Raw genomic sequence first — 23602 nt, forward strand, 5'->3', positions numbered from 1 at the left:
AGCTCAGCTGTGCCTGATTCAGCTGTTTCTGCACACTGCTCCAAACTTTTATTTTGAAAGTTTCTCAAATCTATAGAAAAGTTGAAGAACAACAGTACAATAAGCACCCATGGCCTTTTCACTTAGTTTCACAGATTGTAACATTTTGCTGCAGTTGCTTTTTTTTCTTTTCTCTAAACACACACACATACACGTTTTGTTTTAAGTGAGAGTAAATTGTAGGCACCAAGGTACTCCCTCACCCCTCAAAAAAAAAAATTTCAGGTGCGCATCTCCTATAAATGACATTCTCCATTGTAACCACAATACCTGTATCAGAGCTAAGGAAGATAACTTGAATTCATTATTCAGTATGCGGTGTCTGTATTTAAATTGTTCTGTTTGTCTCCCACATATCTTTTATAACTTTTTTGTTTTTTTCTGATCCACAATCCAGTCATATTCACATATTGCTTTTGGTTTTTAAGTCACTTTAGTCTCTTTTAATCTAGAACAATCCCCTGCCTACCTCCCCTCTTTTTCAATGATACTAATTTTACTGAAGAATCTAGGCTGTTTGTCTTACATAATGTACTACAATCTGAATTTGCTGATTGTTTCTTTAAGGTTACATATTCAAGTTAAACATGAATTGGATGAACACTGTTTAGGTGGTGTGTGCTTTTTGCATCACCTCATGAGGCACCTAATGCCATTTGTTTCCATTATAGGTAATGCTAAGTTTGATCACTGATTTAAAGTGGTGGCTGTTACCAGATCACTTTATAAATGCACATTTTTCCCCTTTGTAACTAGTAATTAATCTAGGGAGTGTGGTATTTTGAGATTGTGTGAAAATCCTCTCTCCTACAACCTTTTCACAATGGTTGTAGCGTCCATGGGAAGATTATCCTTGCCGGGATAATTCTTTTCCTTTCTTTAATGAAAAAATATTCTTAAGCAATATATGCACATGGATAGAAACCCACATGGTATAAAAGGGGTTACAGCAAAATGTATATCTCCCTTTCATTCTGTTCTCTCCACTTTCCTATTTTTTCCCAGAGTTAACAGTTTCTTGTGTATTCTTTCCAAGATTCTAAACCTCTCTAATCATGCATTCATATATGTTCTCTCTCTTTTTCCTTTTTATACAAATGTTAGCATACTGCAGACTTCTCTACATCTTATTTTTTTTATTGTGGTAAAATATAGATAGCATATTTAACATTTAAATCATTTGTAAAGTGTACAATTCAGTGACATTGAATGCATTCACAATGTCGTATAACCATCATTACTGTCTATATCCAAAGCTTTTCCAGCATCCCCAACAAAAACTCTGTACCCATTAAACAATAATTCCCTCTTCCCCTCTTCCCCCAGCTCCTGGTAATCTCTAGTCTACTTTCTCTATGAATTTGCCTATTTTTGGTTCCTCATGTAAGGGGAATTGTACAATATTTGTCCTTCCTTGTCTCGCTTATTTTGCTAAATTTAATACTTTGGAGGTCCATCCAAGTTGGAACATACATCAAAATTTCATTCCTTTTTATGGCTGAGTAATATTCGACTGTATGTATGTACCACATTTTGTTTACCTATTCATCTCTTGATAGACACGAGTTGTTTCTGCCTTTGGGCTATTGTGAATAATGATGCTATGAACATCGATGTACAAGTATCTGCTCAAGTCCCTGCTTTCAATTCCTTTGGATATGTAACCAGGAGTAGAATTATTTGGTCTATATCTTAATGTATTATTAACTTAATAAATCTTGGTTATCATTTCAGTTCAACACATTCCAGATAGTTATAGATCTTCCTTCTTCATTTTAATGATTGCCTTGAATCTCAGTGTATGTGTATTATTTATTTAACCAGTTTCTTGTTGGTGAATTTCAGATTGTTTCCCCTTTTTGTTTTTTCCTTTTTGCTATTCTAAAAAAGGCTGCGATGAATAAGATATTTCTTAGTTTAAGCAGTACCTTATTCTTGATTAAAATTGCAATGTGAAAATGTTGATTGAGCCTAGTCTCACTGAGCATACCTTCTGAATATCCTTAAAATTCATCTCCTCACAGACCCAGTACATTATAGCTCTTTTATTTTAAGCCCTTATATCTTAACTTTTGGGATATTTCTTGTGTCCTGGGCCTTCTTTTCTTCTCTTCATTCCCTTAGTATTATCCATGGCTCCTGCTGGGTAACTTTGTTATGCAGTGTTATCATACTGTATTGCAATTGCTTACATATCCTTCTCCTCATCTGGGTTCTGAGTCCTTTAGGCACACTGTGCTTTGTGTGAGATAGACTTTCCTACTATGGATACATTTTGCACATTCTTGTCAAGTTTCTAGTAGTAATAAATTAGAATACCTTTGTTAAAATTAACATATAGTTACAGAAGAAAAAACTTTTTTTTTTTTTACCATTAAAATGCCTTGTTTAATTTTTTTTTTTTAAGATGTTGGGGGTAGGAGTTTATTAATCTTTGCTGTGTTGGGTCTAAGTTTCTGTGCGAGGGCTTTCTCTAGTTGTGGCAAGCGGGGGCCACTCTTCATCGCGGTGCGCGGGCCATCGCGGCCTCTCTTGTTGCGGAGCACAGGCTCCAGACGCGCAGGCTCAAGTACTTGTGGCTCACGGGCCTAGTTGATCCGCGGCATGTGGGATCCTCCCAGACCAGGGTGCGAACTCGTGTCCCCTGCATTAGCAGGCAGATTCTCAACCACTGCGCCACCAGGGAAGCCCGAAAATTTTTTTTAAATGTACAAATAGGACTGACCTTAGTTCATTAGTAAATGTGCTAGGGGTACAGCCCTTTGTTTTTTAGTTTTGTTTGTGTTTTGGGGGTTTTGTTTTGTTTTTTTAATGAAAAGATAAAAAGGTTACTTTGAAGCCAGTTAGTATTTGGTACTGTTATGTCTCTCCCTGCCTGCCCCCTGTTTCGTTTGACACCATTAGATCTTTCTAATAGTTGCTTAAGTTTTATTTTTTTCTCCTCAAAATCATATTCACATACTGATATTCTGAGATTGTGTGAGGAGCTAGCCATATTACCTGCTTCCTACATTTTTGCTATTTCTCCATTCTTTGTTTTAGGGAGCCTCATAAGAATGAGTTCTTGAAGTGTAAATTGGATGTATCATTGGCAGTTCAGTGAGGATAATTTTACCAAAAATGTTATGATTGCCATGACTTAGGCTTTAGAGGCTAGTAAATAGGTGGTTCTAAAGAAGGGGGAGGAGATTTTCTCTACAAACAATATATGATGAGGACCACTGGCCTCTTCATGCCTCTAGAAAATCTACTTTTGTTGAAGTCTATTGTCTGGTTCATGGCCACTGGTCAGCTACAAATTAAGGTATCCTGCATGTGCTGACATTACTGTTTGCATTTCTGGAATAATTGCATCTATTTGCATAACAGGTTGGTGAACTTGACAAATTGATAATTTGTTTTACTCTTTTGTTCCCAAGGGTCCTTTCATTAAAAAGTGTGTTTATGTTCTAAAAGCCCCAAGGTTGATAGCAGCCATTGTTATAACTATTACACTGAAAACAATAATTAAAAGTGTAGTAAATTTGCTCATAGCTAGTTATCATAAACTTTTTGTACTAGAACATTGTATTGATTTTTTTTCTTTTTGCGGTACGCGGGCCTCTCACTGTTGTGGCCTCTCCCGTTGCAGAGCACAGGCTCCAGACGCGCAGGCTCAGGGGCCATGGCTCACGGGCCCAGCCGCTCTGCAGCATGTGGGATCTTCCTGGACCGGGGCATGAACCCGTGTCCCCTGCATCAGCAGGCGGATTCTCAACCACTGCGCCACCAGGGAAGCCCTTGATGTATCTTTATTTATCACTCTTTGTCAACAAGAATGACTATTTCTAATGTTAGTGTATATTCTTAACAGAATATAAAAGAAGGAATTTAAAATAGTTCAAATTACTTCCCTTTAGGAGATATGCGGTGAACAATTAGAGACCATACAATGCAATACCTAACATTTAGTTTTCATAGTTTTCAAAGTACTTCTGTGTAAGAGAAATGGAAGTTCCAAGATAAGAAAGGTAATTGTGGGTTAAGGTTATTAGAACAGGTTTAATGGAGTGGGGGGTGGGCGGGGAGGACGTAGGATCTCAATTTGTACTGAAGGAAGTATAGGGTTTGTTAGGTAGAGAGGAAGGGGTGGGCATCCTGGGGGGGCAGCAGCGTGAGTAAAGGTGCAGAGTAGGAGTGAACACATCACAACTGAGTGATACTAAGGATTGGTAGGGATGCCTGCCTGACCAAAGCAGAGGGCTGCTGAGGAGCATGGAGTGGTTAAGATTTGATGGGTTAGAGGGAACAGGTGCTTGTGAGCCTTGGGAAGCAGAGTGAGGAATTCTAAGCCTAGGGAGCTGTATTACTGAGGGTCCTGGCAGGAAATAAGTGAACTAGTTGTAGAGATTTGGGTAGGGTTAAGGAAAGCAACAAGGGGTTGTGAAGTTCCCAAGGCCTAGCAGTGTCTGGAAGCCATTGGTACTTTTAAGCCAGAGGGGACAAGAAGAGGATTACTGAAGCCTGATGAGAGTGGGAGTAGTGGAAGCCAAGGACCTGTGGCCATAGGGGAAAGGGTTCCAGGTGGGGAAAGAGCCAAGGGAATAACGACCCTGATTTCTTTTTCTTCTCATCCTCTAATTTCCTGCTAGTGCCTCTCGTTGGCGTGACCCAAATGGAAACTAGGGGAGTATGGGCACTATAGTCCTCAAGGTCAGCCTTAAAGGGCACAAAACAGAGCATAGAAAGTTAGAGATTAAGTTTGTTTGGGAGACTGGGGTCAAATAGAGAATGCCTAGCCCAGGACCCATTTTAAATGATTGTGAAGTTGTAAGCAGAGGAATATTATACTGAAAATTCGCTTGTAGGAAGATTTGGTTTAGTGGATTTTGAGGGTCGTTTTAAGAAGAATCTCTCTTTAGGCGGAGTTCCAGCTTGTAACAAAAAAGGCAGAATGCAATCTATTATCTGATTTATCCTTATAGACCCCATGGATAATATAATTTTTAAAATTTCTCTTGTCAACTTCTTAGACCAGAATTAATTCATCTACTGCAGAGAGTTCCTGAGCCCCTGCAGCAAAAAAGGTAGGATGCCAGTGACTTAAAGGGGCAAAAGAGGGAGCAGTACAGAGCACCAGCCTTGAAAAGCTTGCCTGGTTGTAGAGTACATGGGGCAGTGGTGATGAAGACAAGTACACAAATGATAAATCAGGCAGAGTATGACAGATGTTACAATATGTGTAAACAAAAGTGTTATCAGAGTTTAGAGGAGGAAGTGATCAAATCTGTATTGGTGAGTGTAGAGTGATTAAAACCTGAAAGGCTTCATGGAGGAAGTGACCTTTGAGATAGGCCTTTGAAGGAGAAATACGGATTTTGACAGGTAAAGATTAAATAGGTGAGGGCCATCAGTTATAGGGACTAGCATGAACAAAGGCACCGAGGTCAGAGTGTTTGGTTTGTTAAAATTAGGATGTATTTAGGGGGATTGTGGAAGATGAAATCGGAAGGCAAACTCGGCTCCCTCTGAATGGATTTAAACCCACAACAATGTCTTGTTTTCTGTTTCATAGGAAGTGGAGAGCCATTGACTTCTTTATAAATGGGTAATGAAATAATTGGTTAGAACTGAGCTTTAAGATTAATCCAGAAGTAGGTAGAATGCAGGGGAATGGGGAGACTCTTTGGGAGCCCGTTGCAGTTTCCCAGGGTAGGTTATAATGGTTGAAACAGGGTGGAGCCAGTGGAAAAATGTTAAAAGAGGCTGGGGTGTAAAGGAAAGGCCTGAGTCAAAGACCGTTCTATGGTTTTGATTAAGGGTACTTGAGTGATGTTATCAGAAGGAGCTGATTTTGTAAGAATGTAGGAGGGGAGGGGAGGAGAACATTAGGAGGTAGGGAAGCTGGAAGACATTGAAGTTAATTCTGGACATGGTGAATTGAGAGTAGGCAGCACTGACATGGTGATATCCATGAGGCTTTTGGAAACAAGACCAGCATTCTGCAGGAATGCTGTCCAGGGATGTGGATTTGGGAGGTATCAATGTAGTGATGGGTTCAGCTTTAGCAATGAAGATATACAGTTGATGTAAAAAGAAAGGAAAATATTGAGAAGAAAAAGAGGAGGTCCCAGAACCTTTGGGCATTAAGTGGACAAGAGGAGGCAAGAGGTCTCCAAGTTATTGGTTTTTTTAATTTGTTTTTGTTCAGCTTTAATGAGTATAATTAACATACAACAAAATTTACCATTTCAAATGAACAGTTTTGACAAATTTTGACCAATGTGTGATCATGAAGCTGCCACCACAATCATGATATTTTTCATTTTCATTTTCATCATCCCCAGAAAGTTCTGCTATACCTCTTCGCAGCAGTTAATCCACTCTCCCTATTCCCTAGCCACTGGCAACCACTGATCTGTTTTCTATCATTATAGTGTTGCTTCTTCTAGAAGTGTATAGATACGGAAGCATAGTTATATACTTTTTTGTGACTGGCTTCTTTAATTTAGTGTAATTCTTTTGAGATTCATTTGCGTTGTTGCTTGTACCAGTAGTTCATTCCTTTTTATTACTGAGTGGTATGCCATTGTATTAATATACTATAATTTGTCAATCCATTCATCAGTTGATGGACATTTGAAATTCCAGTTTTAAGCTATTATGAATAAAGCTGCTATGAACATTCACGTACAGGTTTTTATGTGGTCATGTGTTTTCCTTTTTCTGGAAAAATACCTAAGGAGTGGAATTGCTGCGTATATAGTAAATACAGTATATGTTTAGTTTTATAATAAACTGCCATTTTCCACTTTACATTCCCACTACCAGTTTATTAGAGTTTTAGTTGCTTCACATCCTCACAAATACTTTGTACTGTCTGTTTCTTTGAATTTAGCCATTTTAATGGGTTTGTAATAGTATTTCATTTGTAGTTTTAATTTGCATTTCTCTAATGACTAATGTTGGTGGGCATCTTTTTATATGCTTGTTTGGCCATTTATGTATCTTTGGTGAAATGTCTGTTCAAATATTTTGTCCATTTAAAAAAATTGTGTTTTCTTACTACTGAGTTGAAAAGGTTCTTCTTACATATTTTTGATACTAGTCCTTTGTTGGATATGTATTTTGCAAATAGTTTAAATTTGAGGCTTGCTTTTTCATTTTCTTAGCAGTGCTTTTTGAACAGATGTTTTTAATTTTGATGAAGTCTAATGTGTCAATTTTTTGAGTCCTATTTAAGAAGTCTTTGCTTAATCCAGGGTTGCTAAGAGTTTTTCCTGTTTTCTTCTAGAGATTTTTGTAGTTTTAGCTCTTACATTTAGGTCTATGAGCCAATTTGAGTTGATTTTTGTACATGGTATGAAATTAGGGTTGAGGTTCATTTTTTTCCATGTGCATATCCAGTTGATCCAGCACCCTTTGTTGAAGATTATCCTTTCCCCATTAAACTATCTTGGCACCTTAGTTAAAAATCAATTGCCCATGTATCTGTGGGCCTATTTCTGGACTTTCAGTTCTGTTCTGTTTATCTTTATGATAGTAGATGTCTTGATTACTGTAGCCTTATAATAAGGCTAAAAGTCAGATAATGGAAATTTTATGACTTTGTTCTCTATCAAAATTATTTTGCTCTTGGGCTTCCCTGGTGGCGCAGTGGTTGAGAATCTGCCTGCCAATGCAGGGGGCACGGGTTCGAGCCCTGGCTTGGGAGGATCCCACGTGCCGCGGAGCAACTAGGCCCGTGAGCCACAACTACTGAGCCTGCGTGTCTTGGAGCCTGTGTGTCTTGGAGCCTGTGCTCCGCAACAAGAGAGGCCGCAATAGTGAGAGGCCCGCGCACCGCGATGAAGAGTGGCCCCTGCACCGCGATGAAGAGTGGCTCCCGCTTGCCACAACTAGAGAAAGCCCTCGCACAGAAACGAAGACCCAACACAGCAAAAATAAATAAGTAAATCCTACCCCCAACATCTTCTTAAAAAAAGAAGATGCTCTTCTCAGTCCTTTGCATTTCTGTCCTGCACATTTATGATGAGGACTATGAAAAGTATTTTGTTGTTGTTGTAACCTGTTTGGGATCATTTAAGGATCTGGACAGAGTGGCTAGGAGAAACAGATTTTATCTTAGCAATAAAGAAATAACTGAATTGGCAATTGATACATTGAAAGCTTCTGAGATTTTTATTTTTAGAAATTTAGTGATACAGAACATGTGAAACCATCATGATAGTGATAAGCAGCACGATTTAGTGGTTGAGGTTGGATGTCAGACTGCTCTGGTTTGAATCCTTACTCTATCAATTACTGGCAGTGTGACCTTGGGTAACTACTTAGCCTCACTGTGCCTCCATTTCCTTTCCTTGCAAATGGGAATAATAATAGTACCTATTTCTTAGAGTTGTTCTGAGATTATATAAGATAATACATCGAAAGGGTGCACAGTGCCTGCCACGTAGAAAATGCTCAATGAATGTTAGAGGCTATTATTGTTCTGTTCACCTAGAGAATGTTAGAAAGCTTCAAAATTTGATAAATTCACTTGTAGGCACCATTAAGTCTACCTCTGTGCTCAAAACCGTCAGCTTCCCTCATTTATGTTTTAGAAAGATAGGTAGTGCTATTCGGTTTCTTTTCAGTCCTTTGGTAGTTTTTCGAACCCCACTTTTCATTGGTGACTTTAGTAGTTTGTGTATATAATTAAATTTGGATTTGTTCATTGGACCATGAGTGGAAAAAAGAACAATTGGCCTTTTTTTATTTTGAACAAAGTATTGTTTTATTAAAAAATTTTTTTTATTAGTTATCTATTTTATACATATTAGTGTATATATGTCAATCCCACTCTACCAATTCATCCCACACCCACTACCCCCGCTTTCTCCCCTTGGTGTACCTACGTTTGTTCTCTACATCTGTGTCTCTATTTCTGCCTTGCAAACCAGTTCATCTGTACCATTTTTCTGGATTCCACATATATGTGTTAATATACAATATTTGTTTTTCTCTTTCTGACTTACTTCACTCTGTATGACAGTCTCTAGGTCCATCCGTGACTCTACGAATAACCCAATTTTGTGATGTTGGCCTTGTAGAATGAATTTGGGAGTGTTCCTTCCTCCGCAGTTTTTTGGAAGAGTTTGAGAAGGATGGGTGTTAACTCTTCTGTAAATGTTTGATAGAATTCACCTGTGAAGCCATCTGGTCCTAGACTTTTGTTTGTTGGAAGATTTTCAATCAGAGTTTCAATTTCATTATTTGTGATTGGTCTGTTCATACTTTCTATTTCTTCCTGGTTCAGTCTTGGAAGTTTATACCTTTCTAAGAATTTGCCCATTCTACCAGGTTGTCCTTTTTTTTTTTTTTTGTGGTACGTGGGCCTCTCACTGTTGTGGCCTCTCCCATTGTGGAGTGCAGGCTCAGCGGCCATGGCTCACGGGCCCAGCTGCTCCGATCTTCCCAGACCGGGGCACGAACCCGTGTCCCCTGCATCGGCAGGGGGGCTCTCCACCACTGCGCCACCCGGGAAGCCCCAGATTGTCCATTTTATTGGCATATAGTTGCTTATAGTAGTCTCTTATGATGCTTTGTATTTCTGTGGTGTCCATTGTAAATTCTCCTTTTTCATTTCTGATTATATTGATTTGAGTCCTCTTCCTCCTTTTTTCTTGATGAGTCTGGCTAAAGGTTTGTCACTTTTGTTTATCTTCTCAAAGAACCAGATTTTAGTTTTATTGATCTTTGCTGTTGTTTTCTTTGGTTCTATTTCATTTATTTCTGCTCTGATCTTTATGATCTCTTTTCTTCTACTAACTTCGGGTTTTGTTTGTTCTTCTTTCTTTGGTTCCTTTAGATGTAACGTTAGATTGTTTATTTGAGGTTTTTCCTGTTTATTGAGGTAGGATTGTATTGCTATAAACTTGCCTCTTAGAACTACTTTTGCTACATCCCATAGGTTTTGGATTGTCATGTTTTTGTTGTCATTTTTTTCTAGGTGTTTTTTGATTTCCTCTTTGATTTCTTCAGTGATCTCTTGGTTATTTAATTGCGTATTGTTTAGCCTCCATGTGTTTGTGTTTTATACGTTTTATTTCCTGTAATTTATTTCTAATCTCATAACGTTGTGGTCGGAAAAGCTGCTTGATAACGATTTCAATTTTCTTTTATTTACTGAGGCTTGATTTGTGACCCAAGATGTGATCTATCCTGGAGAATGTTCCATGTGCACTTCAGAAGAAAGTGTAATCTGTTGTTTTCTAATGGAATGTCCTATAAATATCAATTAAATCTATCTGGTCTATTGTGTCATTTAAAGCTTGTGTTTCCTTATTAATTTTCTGTTTGGATGGTCTGTCCATTGGTGTAAGTGAGATGTTAAAGTCCCCCACTCTTATTGTGTTACTGTCGATTTCCTCTTTTATAGCTGTTAGCAGTTGCCTTATGTATTGTGGTGCTCCTGTGTTGGGTGCATATATATTTATAATTGTTATGTCTTCTTGGATTGATCCCCTGATCATTATGTAGTGTCCTTCCTTGTCTCTTGTAACATTCTTTATTTTAAAGTCTATTTTATCTGATATGAGTATTGCTACTCCAGCTTTCTTCTGATTTCCATTTGCATGGAATATCTTTTTCCATTCCCTCACTTTCAGTCTGTATGTGTCCCTAGGTCTGAAGTGGGTCTCTTGTAGACAGCATATATATGGTTCTTGTTTTTGTATCCATTCAGCCAGTCTGTGTCTTTTGGTTGGAGTGTTTAATCCATTCACATTTAAGGTAATTACTGATATGTATGTTCCTATTGCCATTTTCTTAATTGTTTTGGGTTTGTTTTTGTAGGTCTTTTTCTTCTCTTGTGTTTCCCACTTAGAGAAGTTCCTTCAGCATTTGTTGTAGAGCTGGTTTGGTGGTGCTGAATTCTCTTAGCTTTTGCTTGTTTGTAAAGTCTTTGATTTCTCCGTCATATCCGAATGAGATCCTTGCTGGGAAGAGTATTCTTGGTTGTAGGTTCTTCCCTTTCATCAGTTTAAATATATAGTGCCACTCCCTTATGGCTTGCAGAGTTTCTGTTGAGAAATCAGCTGTTAACCTTGTGGGAGTTCCCTCGTATGCTGTCCTTTTTCTCTTGTTGCTTTTAATAATTTTTCTTTGTCTTTAATTTTTGTCAATTTGATTACTGTGTGTCTTGGCGTGTTTCTCCTTGGGTTTATCCTGCATGGGACTCTCTGTGCTTCCTGGACTTGGGTGGCTATCTCCTTTCCCATGTTAGGGAAGTTTTCGACTATAATCTCTTCAGATATTTTCTTGGGTCCTTTCTCTGTCTTCTTGCCTTCTAGGAGCCCTATAATGCAAATGTTGGTGTGTTTAATGGTGTCCCAGAGGTCTCTTAGGCTGTCTTCGTTTCTTTTCATTCTTTTCTTTTTATTCTGTTCCACGGCAGTGATTTCCACCATTCTATCTTCCAGGTCACTTATCCATTCTTCTGCCTCAGTTATTCTGCTACTGATTCCTTCTAGTGTATTTTTCATTTCAGTTATTGTATTGTTCATAGCTGTTTGTTTGTTCTTTAATTCTTCTAGGTCTTTGATAAACATTTCTTGCATCTTCTCCATCTTTGCCTTCATTCTTTTTCTGAGGTCCTGGATTGTCTTCACTATCATTATTCTGAATTATTTTTCTGGATGGTTGCCTGTCTCTACTTCATTTAGTTGTTTTTCGGGGGTTTTATCTTGTTCCTTCATTTGCGACATAGCCTTTTCATTTTGTCTAACTTTCTGTGATTGTGGTTTTCATTCTGCAGGCTGCAAGATTGTAGTTCTTGCTTCTGCTGTCTGCCGTCTGGTGGATGAGGCTATATGTAAGAGGCTTGTGCAAGGTTCCTGTTGGGAGGGAGTGGTGTTGGGTAGAGCTGGGTGTTGCTCTGGTTGGCAGAGCTCAGTAAAACTTTAATCTGCATGTCGCTGAGGGGTGGGGTGAGTTCCCTGCCTGTTAGTTGTTTGGCCTGAGGCAACCCAGCACTGGAGTCTGCGGGCTCTTTGGTGGGGCTAATGGCGGTCTCTGGGAGGGCTCATGCCAATGATTACTTCTCAGAACTTCTGCTGCCAGTCTCCTTGTGCCTGCAGTGAGCCACAGCCACCCCCCCCCCCCCCCCCCCCCCCCACCCCGCCTCTACAGGAGACCCTCCAACACTAGCAGGTAGGTCTGGTTCACTGTCCTATGGGGTCACTGCTGCTTCCTCCTGGGTCCTGGTGTGCACACTGCTTTGTGTGTGCCCTCCAAGACTGCAGTCTCTGGTTCCCCCAGTCCTGTTGAAGTCCTGCAATCAAATCCCTCTGGCCTTCAAAGTCTGGTTCCCTGGGGATTCCTCCTCCTGTTGCTGGACCCCCATGTTGGGAAGCCTGAAGTGGGGCTCAGAACCTTCATTCCAGTGGACTTCTGTGGTATAATTGTTCTCCGCTTGTGAGTCACCCACCCAGCTGTTATGGGACTTGCTTTTATCGTGATTGCGCCCCTCCTACCATCCATTGCAGCTTCTCCTTTGTCTTTGAATGTGGCGTATCTTTTTTGGTGAGTTCCGGTGTCTTCCTTTTGATGATTGTTCAGCAGTTAGTTGTGATTAACAATTGGCTTTTAGTGGTATAAATCATCACTGTAAATTAAAACAAAACAAAACAAGACGACAGCAGTTTTCTTTTTTCTTCCGTGCCAGTGTTTAGCTGGTTCATCAGGATTGTAAATTGGTTGTTCTTGAATACAAGTAAAAACCCATTCGTTTTATTCAATTTTGTCTATAGTTCTTTACTTGCTTAATAAGCATGTCTGCTTCCTGGTTTATTTGCCTAGTTCTGATTATTGATGTAGCAAAACAATTTGTCAGCAAACTCAGCAAGTCCTTTCGTTTTCTAAGTGTACTTACTTTCTAAATAGGGATAATAACAAAAAAAGCTTTTTCCTTTTTAATCAGCTGTTTACTTTTTTTTTTTTTTTTTCTTTTGCGGTACGCGGGCCTCTCACTGCTGTGGCCTCTCCCGTTGCGGAGCACAGGCTCCGGACGCGCAGGCTCAGCGGCCATGGCTCACGGGCCCCACCGCTCCGCGGCATGTGGGATATTCCCAGACCAAGGCACAAACCCCTGTCCCCTGCATCGGCAGGTGGACTCTCAACCACTGCGCCACCAGGGAAGCCCAGCTGTTTACTTTTGTGCAGCTAAACATTGATAATTTGTGTGCTTTAATGAGTTAGAGTGCCAAAATCAGTGTCAGCGTAATGAAGCCCTGGAGAAAGGAAGTACTTGCGGCCGGGGTGGGGAGAGCTGGATCACAGTGTGTGCACTTCATTTTCAGTTGCAGAACTTTGCAAATGGGCTGTCCTTCCTGCACTTCCAGAAATGCTCTTGATAAGTATCTTTATTGATGTCTTTCTTACATGAATCTCTAAATTCATAAATTTAGAGCTTCATAAATTTATTTTTAGCTGTGCGTGTGGCAGAGGGGTGGTGGGGAACAACAAGTTCAGTTTTATTTATTTATTTAGGCTGTGCCACGTGGCTTGTGGGATCTTAGTTCCTGGACCAGGGATTGAACCCAGGCCCTCAGCAGTGAAAGTGTGGAGTCGTAAACAGTGGACCACCAGGGAATTCCTGACAAGTTCAGTTTTAAACATACTGAGTTTAAGATTCCTTCCTTTAAAATTCCTTTCAATTTAAGATTTAAGATAGGAATGGTTATATCATTTTAGCAGTGGATGTTCAGGTCTGGAGTTCAGGAGGGAGACATTTGGACTGAATCATTAGTATATGAGAGGTAGGTGAAAGCCTTGGGAGTAGCTGGAACTACTCCAGAAATGTATGTACGGTGAGAGGAGGAGACAGAAATGGATGGAAGACAGAATCCATGGTGTCTGTCCCCTGTGGTACCACCCCACTTGGAATCATTTCTTTTAAAGTGCTTCCATTATATCAGTTCAGAGTAAGATAATATCTGGGTTTAAATTAGATTCTTTGTAAATAATGAACCACAGACCCAGATTGCTTAGCTCAATTCAGCAAATATTTCTTGAGGTCCCTTTATGTGCTAAACATTAGGAATATAAGCAAAATCAACTCTGTCTTTGCCCTCATGGACCTTATAGACCAATATGAGAGGACACTAAGCAAATTATCACGTAAATAGTACATAAGGGCTTCCCTGGTGGCGCAGTGGTTGAGAATCCGCCTGCCAATGCAGGGGACACAGGTTCGTGCCCCGGTCCGGGAAGATCCCACGTGCCGCGGAGCGGCTGGGCCCGTGAGCCATGGCCACTGAGCCTGCGTGTCCGGAGCCTGTGCTCCGCAACGGGAGAGGCCACAACAGTGAAAGGCCCGCGTACCGCAAAAAAAAAAAAAAAAAGTACATAATTGCAAACTGTGCAGAATGCTGTGAAGGTAAAGTACTGGGTGTTGTGTGAGCATTTTAAAAGAGGGACCTGATCTCATATGGGTACATTCAGGGATAGTTTCCCTTGGAAGTGACATTTAATTCAATTAGCAATTATTGAGTACATATGGTGTGGCTAGAGAAGGGAGAGCAAGGGTGAGAGGTCAATTCAGATTGCTTCTGAAAAAATTTTAACTTTAAAAATAGATTTTATTGGGACTTCCTGGGTGGTCCAGTGGTTAAGACTCCACACTTCCACTCAAGGGGGCGTGAGTACAATCCCTAGTCGGGGAACTAAATTCCCACATGCCACACGGCGTGGCCAAAAAATTTAAAAAAAATAAAAAAGACTTTATTAACTTTTTATTACAGAAAAATATTAAACATATACATAAACAGAGAGAATATTTCCCAACATGCATTTCAACAGTTATCAGTTCGTGGCCACTTTATTTCATTTCGACCCTCTGACTGTTTTCACTCATTAACACTTCTGACACCAGATGTGTGGATTCTTTCCTCACACTAACCAATCCTCTAACTCTCTAGACGCTGTATGTCCTCCAATTTAACTCAATTCTGATACTAACTATCTGGAATTAGCAAAGCCTCCATAGATTAAGGGCTCAGTCCCACAGATCTGTCCCCACTTCAGATGCCTGTTGCAAGTCCCAGGTTGCCAGCTATACTTACGATCAACTCACTATAAATTGGGTGTTGCCAATACCTCCTCGCCAGGTTTGATAATTTGCTAGAATGGCTCACAAAGCTCAAGAAAACACTTTACTTGCATTTACTGACTTATAAAGGATACAACTCAGGAGCAACCAAATGGAAGAGATGATTAGGGCAAGGTATTTGTAGGGGGCAGGGGGTGGAGGTGGCTGGAGGGTGGTGTGAAGAGCTTCCATGCCTTCCTTGAGCATATTGGAAGCTCTCCAAACTGTCATTCAAGGGTTTTTATGGAGGTTTCATTAATTCAGCATCATTGATTAAAGCATTGGCCCATTGGTGATTTAACTCAATCTCCACCCTCTCTCCCCTCCTGGGAGGTGGGGTTTGGGGGCTGAAAGTTCCAACTCTAATGATGGCTTCGATTTCTGAGGACCTTCCCTGATCCTGAAACTTATCTAGGGGCCCCCAGTCACCAGTCATCTAGTAAGCATTCAAAAGATACTTATCACTCCAGTGATTCCAAGGGTTTTAGGAGCTATGTGCCTGAACTGGACAAAGATCAAATATCTGTCTCCTGTCATACCACATGCTCCGATCCACTTTCCTTGCCCCTTGTATTATTTTGAAGCAAATCTCAGATGACATATTCCAAAGGATTTTAAAGCAGGGGAGGGACACAATCAGGTTTGTTTTTTAAAGCACTACTCTGGCTAGGGAGGCAAAGGAGGATTAAGAGATTATTTTGGTGGTCCAGATGAGAGATGATTGTAACTTAGATGAGGGTTGTGGCAGTGAAAATGGAGATATCTGGATAGATTCGAGAGCTTTTTAGGGGGTGATACACAAGTGCAAAACTATGCATGCTAGGATATGTGAAAATTCCAAGATAAAAAAGGGTAAATCTTGCCTACAATAGGAGAAACAAACCATCCACGAAGTAGCATGAATTAGCTGGTGTTGTGGGAAAAGGTAGGGCATTCTTAATGTTTTTCTTTGATGAGTTTTGTACAACCCAACACACACTTTATTGACTATAGTACTGCATTACTAGTTATCCTTGATACATTCTGGTTTCCTAAACTATGGATGGCCAATTCCTCCTGGAACCTCCTGCTTCTTTGTATTACTTGCATAGCTTTACTCTGAAGGTACTCCCAGACCAAGGATGACCAATTTCTTTGTTCTCTTAATAACGGTGAAGCAGACTTTTTGCCTTTCTGAGCTATTGGTCTGGGCCTTGGTTTCACAGCATCCTTCCCCCCACCCACCCCCCATGCAATGTGCCTTTTACTTTTTTCAAAAAAAAAATTATGTATTTGGTAAGATACATATAACATCATATTTACCATCTTAACCATTTTTTTGTTGTCTTTTTTTTGTTTTGTTTTGTTTTGCGGTACGCGGGCCCCTCACTGTTGTGGCCTCTTCCGTTGCGGAGCACAGGCTCTGGACACGCAGGCTCAGCGGCCATGGCTCAGGGGCCTAGCCGCTCCGCGACATGTGGGATCTTCCCGGACCAGGGCACGAACCCGTGTCCCCTGCATCGGCAGGCGGACTCTCAACCACTGCGCTACCAGGGAAGCCCTTAACCGTTTTTAAGTGTACAGTTCAGTGGTATTAAATACATTCATGATGTACAACTACCATTGTTGTCCATCTCTGTAACTATTTTTATCTTGTAAAAACTGAAACTATTCTCATTAAGCAATAACTACTTATCCCCCTTCCTCCAAGCCCCTGGCAACCACCATTCTATTTTCTGTCTCTATGATTTTGACTATATACTCTTAAGTACATCGTATGAGTGGAATCATGTAGTATTTGTCATTTTGTGACTGGATTATTTCACTTAGCATAACATCCTCAAGGTTCATTCATGTTGTAGTATGTGTCAGAATTTCCTTCCTTTTTAAGGCTGAATAATATCCCGTTGTATGGTTAATACCATGTTTTATTTGTCCATTCATCTGTTGATGGATATTTGGGTTGCTTTTGTCTTTTAGCTTTTGTGAATAATGATGCTATGAACATGTGTTTACAAGTATCTCTTAAGACCCTGCTTTCAATTCTTTTGGGTATAAACCCAGAAATGGAATTGCTGAATCATATGGTAATTTTGTTTGTAATTTTTTGAGGAATGCCATACTGTTTTCCACAGCCCCTGTACCATTTTACACTCCTGCCAACAGTGCACAAGGGTGCCAGTTTCTCCACATCTTTGCCAACATTTTTTTTCTGGTAAGCTATCCTAATGGATGTGAGGTGGTATCTCATTGTAGTTTTGATTTGCCTTTCTCTAATGATTAGTGATGTTGACCTTCTTTTCATTTGCTTATTGTCCGTTTGTATATCTTCTTTGGAGGAATGTCTATTCAAGTCCTTTGCCCATTTTGAATTGGGTTGGTTTTTTTGTTCTGTTTTTTTTTTTTTGCTTTTAAGAAGTTCTCTGTATATCTTGGCTGTTAATCCCTTATCAGATATATGATTTGCAGATATTTTTTTCCATTCTGTGGGTTGCCTTTTTACTCCATTACTACTGTCTTTTGATGCACAAAATTTAAAAATTTTCATGAAGTCAACTTTGTCTATTTTTTTTTGTTGTTGCCTGTGCCTCTGGTGTCATATCTAATAAATCAGTGCTAAATCCAATGTCCTGAAGCTTTGCCCTATGTTTTCTTCTAAGAGTTTTCAATCTTACATTAGGTCTTTGATCCATTTTGAGTTAATTTTTATACATGGTGTGAGGAAAGGGTTCAGTTTCATTCTTTTGCTTGTGGATATTCAGTTTTCTGAGCACTCTTTGTTGAAAAGACTGTCCTTTTCCCATTGAATGTCTTGGAGCCCTTGTCAAAAATCATTTGACCATATATGTGAGGGTTTATTTCTGGGCTCTCTATTCTATTCCATTTTTCTATATGCCAGTACCACACTGTTTTGATTATTGTAGCTTTGTAACAGGTTTTAAAAAAATATTTATTTATTTATTTTTGGCTGTGTTGGGTCTTCATTGCTGCATGTGGGCTTTCTCTAGTTGCAGTGAGTGGGGGCTACTCTTTGTTTGGCTGCACGGGCTTCTCACTGCAGTGGCTTCTTTTGTTGTGGAGCACAGGCTCTAGGCGCGTGGGTTTCAGTAGTTGTGGCTCGTGGGCTCTAGAGTGCAGGCTCAGTAGTTGCAGCGCACGGGCTTAGTTGCTCTGCGGCACATGACTTGGACTTGTGTCCCCTGCATTGGCAGGTGGATTTCCAACCACTGTGCCATGAGGGAAGCCCTGTCTTTGGTTTTAATAGATGAGTTTTGCTGATAGTGATGAGTAGATATGCTTAGTCTTATTCCTGACCTTTTTTTCTGTTTTATCTTTAATACTTCTTTGCTTTCTTCATTTTCTGACCCTTTGTTATATGGTTTATGTTTCTTTCATTCATATCTATCCTTGCATAATTTGGAAAAGTGTACGAATGTACCCAGATGGCTGGATAGCAATAATTATCCAGGAAAGGAAATTGGGGAATTCCATTCATAGTAGCCACAAAATCAAAAATACTCAAGAAACAGTTTATCAAGAAAGGCATAGGACTTATATGAAGAAAATCTAAAATCACACCGGATCAAAATAGAAAGACATACTATATTCTTAGGTGGACAAATTATCATAAAAATATCTATTTTCTGAAAATTAATATATATATTTAATGAAGTTCCAATTAGAACATGCTACCTTGGGAGAGGTAGCATGTAATTGAATGAAATAATCTTAAAGGTTAGGGACTTGCCTTACCAGCCATCAGAATATTTATAAAAGCCACTGTAATCAAGTCACTGTTGGCATAAGAATGGACAAGTGGACCAAAATAGAGACTTCAGAAATAGATCCTGGTAATGGAAAAAGAGTAAATTATTTTGTTGTTTAGTTCTTCTGTTTCCTTACATATTTTTGTCCACTTGATGTGTCTTGTACTGGGAATGGTATATTAAAGTCTCCCATTATTTGTGTGTTTCTGTCTGTGTTTCCTTGCACCCCCTGTACTTTTTGCTTTATAAAAGCTGTTGCTGTGCTGTTTATTTGACTGGTTTTAAAATGTCAATGCCAATCTAATTCTTTTACCTTTTTAAGTTATTTGATCTTTTTGCCTGGAGGTCTTGAGGGTTTTATCTAAATCCTTGAATTTACAAGGCCAATGTCTTAGAGTTGGTTGTTCTTGCTTAATTTCCCAGGTACCTTGTGAACCCTTATTGTATTGATTCAAAAATTTTTTTTTCTATTTCTGGCAGGTTTTCTTGGCTAGTAGCTTTAAAATCAGCTCTTTGTTGCTTTTTTGTTTTACTTTTTCAGGTAATCCAGTAGTACAAATACTTGCCCTTCTTTGCTTGTCTTCTCTTTCCACTACTTTCACTGATTCGTGTGTGTGTGTGTGTGTGTGTGTATGTGTATGTGTGTGAGATTTTAATTCTCATAGTTGTTTCCCTGCTCCAGCCTTTAATTGCCCTTTGCTAACTTTTTATTTGAGTCTACCCTTGGACAGTTTATAATTCATTTTTCATTTCTGAGAATTTTGTCTTTTTCTTCCGTTTCTTTCTTGAGTTCAGTCAACTCTTTTCCTTTTTTTCCCCTTTCTTCCTTCCCTGTTCCTTCCCTTTTCAAAAACTTTAAAAACTTTATTTATTTAATTATTTATGTGGCCTTTTTCTGCTTTTAGTTTTTGAATTTCTGATTCAAGGTTTTTTTATCCTCAAATGTTTGTGTGTTTAATTTTGCTTGGATTGTTAACTTTTATTTTCTTATGCTTTCTTGTTATCAGGAAGATTTCCATCAGTTGATATATGTGAACTTTACTGATTTTCTGCAGTAGTTCTCTGTGGACTTTTTTCTTGTTCATTTTTATGGTATTGGGTTTTTAAAATAATATTCCTAATTTAATGGCACCCTCTTCTGTCTATATAGCAAAGTCCAAGTACTTCAAAGGATTTTTTTTTTTTTTTTGGAGCTTTGTTTCTTTTGCTTGAGAGAAGCTTTGTTATATCTCCAATTTTATAGTTCTCTTTTGTCTTGCAGAACCCTAAATATTCCCCCCTCCTTTTTTTCTTTTACCCTTTACCACCCAGTTGCCAAAGAATGCTTCTCTCTTCTTTTTTGTCTTTTTTCTCCTCTGCATTTCAAGGAATACTCATATAAATCATACCTGTCTTTTAAAATTGTACCTGCTTCTTTAAATCATGCCTGGCTCTTTAAATTAAACGTACTTCGAAATCTCTTCCTTGTAGTCTGTGCTCTGATCTGCCTGGACATTTGTTCAGTATTTTCAGATTTAGTGTGGATTTAATCTTTCTGGCAGTCATTCCAAATCACCTTTAGGCTCCTTCACTATCCTTCCTCTTCTCTCTTCTCTACAGATTTTCTTAGTCTGCTTCTGCTTGCAAAAAACCTTGTGGCTCTTGGAGCTGAGAGTGTGTGCACTGGGATTGATGATATTTCTTTTTTTACAGTTAATTTGCAGTTTTGTCATTCTATATCTTCAAATTATGCTGTGGGTGCGGTTTTATGTAGAATTTATTTTTCCTTATTGTTTGGGAAGAAATTTGGGGAGATAATCATGCAGCTGCCATTGTCCTCAGCTGTCTTGGAAGTCTTGGATGACTTAAATGGTGGTGGCATAATTAGCTATCCACCTGGAAACAATAAAATTGGAATCCAATTTTACACCATGCAGAACTTAATTAAAATTTCAGATGAATATAAAATTCATTTAAAGAGTCATGTGTAAAAAAATCAAAAATACTTCAAGAAAATCTAGGTGAATACCTGTATTATCTAGAGTTTATGTGTAAGGGCATGGGGATGTTGGGGTGCTCTTTTAACCAAGAATGGAAAGCAGGAGCCATAAAGAAAGGTTGTGTATGTATGCGAAAGATAGATTTAGAAGAAATATTTGCAGTGCTGAGGACAATGATAAAATACAAAAACTTTTTACAAATTGACAAGAAAAATAACCCAGTAGAAAAATATGTGACTAGAAGGACATGAATAAGCATTTCCCAGAAGAGTGTGTCCAAATGACCAATATCCATGTGCTGTTCAGGTGTTAGTGATCAGGGAGATTGAAATTAGAATAACAACATATTCCTTTATAGCAGTCAAACTAGCAAAAATAAAAAGAGCAGAATTACCTCTGGCTTGCAGGGATGGAGGTAAGTAAGGTACTTTTATATCCTCTGCACAATGTTTAGTAAATACTTAGCCGAATGAAGTGGGAGGAGGCTTATGGTTTTATTTTCCCTCTCCCAAGTACATACTTTCCAAGTATCTATTGAAGTTAAATTAAGCATAGTAATCATAAGCTTGAAAAAGGAAGAAGTACCATTAGATTTTATATTTAGAATTTAACAGGGCATGTTTGGAAGTAGGAAACTCCTTTTAATTAGCCTGCAGTCTCTATCATTGGAGCTCTTTTTTTAAGAGCTACATATATCATGAAAATAAAATGCCCTTCATTATGTGAGGATCTTTATCTACCACCAACTGTTATGACTACCATTCTGGGAACTTGCTTGAAAAGCAGGAGTTAGTCCCAACTCTCCAGCAATATTTTATGATGAAAAATTTCAAACATACAGCAAAGTTGAAAGATTTAAAAATGAATAGGCATATATACTTCACCACTGAGATTCTGCCATTAATATTTTATTATACTTGTTTTATCACATATCAATCCATATGTATGTGTGTATGTATATACATATATATATCTTTATACACACACACACGTCAGTGCATCTTATTATTTGATGCATTTCAAAGTAAATTATACATATCAGTATACTTCCCCCTAAATATACTTCAATATATGTATCAGCTGGAATTCAGTATTTATTGAGGTAAAATTTACATGCAGTGACATCTTAAATGTATATTCACTGAGTTTTGACAAATGTATAAGGCTTGGTAATCCAGCATTACCATCACTTCAGGAAGTTCCCTCGTGCCCTGCCCAACCTATTCATGCCCTGCCCAACCTATTCATGCCCTCACCTTCTAGAGGGGCAACTACTATTTAGCGTTAAGTCTTTCTGTGGAGATATGTTTTCTTCTGGGCGAATCTGTAGGAGAGGAATTGTTGAGTCATTGAGTAGGTATATATTTAGTTTTTTTTTTTTTTTGCGGTACCTGGGCCTCTCACCGCTGGGGCCCCTCCCATTGCAGAGCACAGGCTCCGGACGCGCAGGCCCAGCCGCCACAGCTCACGGGCCCAGCCGCTCCACGGCATGTGGGATCCTCCCGGAACGGGGCACAAACCCGTGTCCCCTGCATCGGCAGGTGGACTCCCAACCACTGCGCCACCAGGGAAGCCCTATATTTAGTTTTATAAGAAGCTACCAGATGTCTTTCTAAGGTGGCTGTTCAATTTTACATTTCCACAAATGGTTTGTGAGAGTTCTGGTTGCCCTGCATCCTTGCTTAACATTTGGTATTGTCAGCCTTACTAATTTTAATCCTTCTGGGTGTGCATTAGTATCTCTTTGTGTTTTTAATTGGCATTTTTCTGATGAATAATGATGTTGAGCACTTTTTTTTGTGCTTATTAGCCATTGCCATATCTTTGGTGAAGTTTTGTTCACAACTTTTCTGACCATTTAAAAAATTACGTTGTCTTTTTATTATTGAGTTGTAGGAGTTCTTAATGTATCTTGGATGATAGTCCTTTGCACGATATATGTCTTGTGAATATTTTATCCCAGCAAACTTAGTTTTTAAGTACTTTTTGTCAGCAAATACTTACTGAGCACTTACTGTGTGCCAGAATACAGCAGTAAACAAAATATACAGAAACATTCCTGCCCTTTTGGAGTCACTGCAGCTCCTCAGTACAGTCAGGGAGACCAGTAAGAAAGCTTCTTCAGTGATCCAAGAGATGATGGCTTAGACCAGGGTTTCAGCAATGGGGGGGTGTGAGAACTGTTTGGATTCTGGCTATATTTTGAGAGTAGAGTTGACTAATTGAATTTGGAGTGTAAGAGAGGGAGGAGTCAATGATGACTCCCAAGGTTTTTAGCCAAAGGAAATAGAAGGATACAGTTGCCATTTATTGAAGTGAGGAGTTCTGCAGGAGGAACAGGTTTGGGTGGGTGTGGTGGAAATGTTGGATTAGGAATTCAGTTTTGAATATAAAGTTTGAGATGCCTATGAGGTGTGGAGAGGTCAAGTGGACAATTACATATATGAGTTTGGAATTCAGAGGAGAAGCCTGGAGATACAAATTTGGGGTCCATCATCATGTAGAACCCACTGTTAATACTGACAGTGGGACCAGAACCTGAAGAGAAAAGTTACATAAATCACTAATTTTTAAAATAAACTTTTTATTTTGGGATAATTTTAGACTATGTAAAAGTTGCAAAGATAGTACAGAGTTCCCGTATGCCCTGCAACCCATTGCTCCCTAATATTAATGTCTTAAATAACCATGGTACATTTATTGAAGCTAAAGTACTAACATTGGTATGT

General features: G+C 39.1%; 1 protein-coding gene across 13 annotated transcripts in view; it reads left to right on the forward strand.

Annotated features, from left to right (window-relative positions):
• Positions 1 to 23602, forward strand: part of HERC1 (HECT and RLD domain containing E3 ubiquitin protein ligase family member 1) — a 210876-nt gene that overhangs the window by 18698 nt on the left and 168576 nt on the right. Inside the window, exon 1 of one of the 13 annotated variants that reach the window (XM_024735256.1) lies at positions 12191 to 12210. The exons of the other annotated variants lie outside the window; for them this stretch is intronic. The gene's annotated coding sequence lies outside the window, so the exon portion shown is untranslated. Of the gene's footprint in view, positions 1 to 12190; positions 12211 to 23602 lie in introns of those variants that run through there. 13 annotated transcript variants of the gene reach the window in all.

Source organism: Neophocaena asiaeorientalis, unplaced genomic scaffold (assembly GCF_003031525.2).
Source record: "Neophocaena asiaeorientalis asiaeorientalis breed wild unplaced genomic scaffold, Neophocaena_asiaeorientalis_V1.1 scaffold264, whole genome shotgun sequence".
Classification (NCBI taxonomy): domain Eukaryota; kingdom Metazoa; phylum Chordata; class Mammalia; order Artiodactyla; family Phocoenidae; genus Neophocaena; species Neophocaena asiaeorientalis.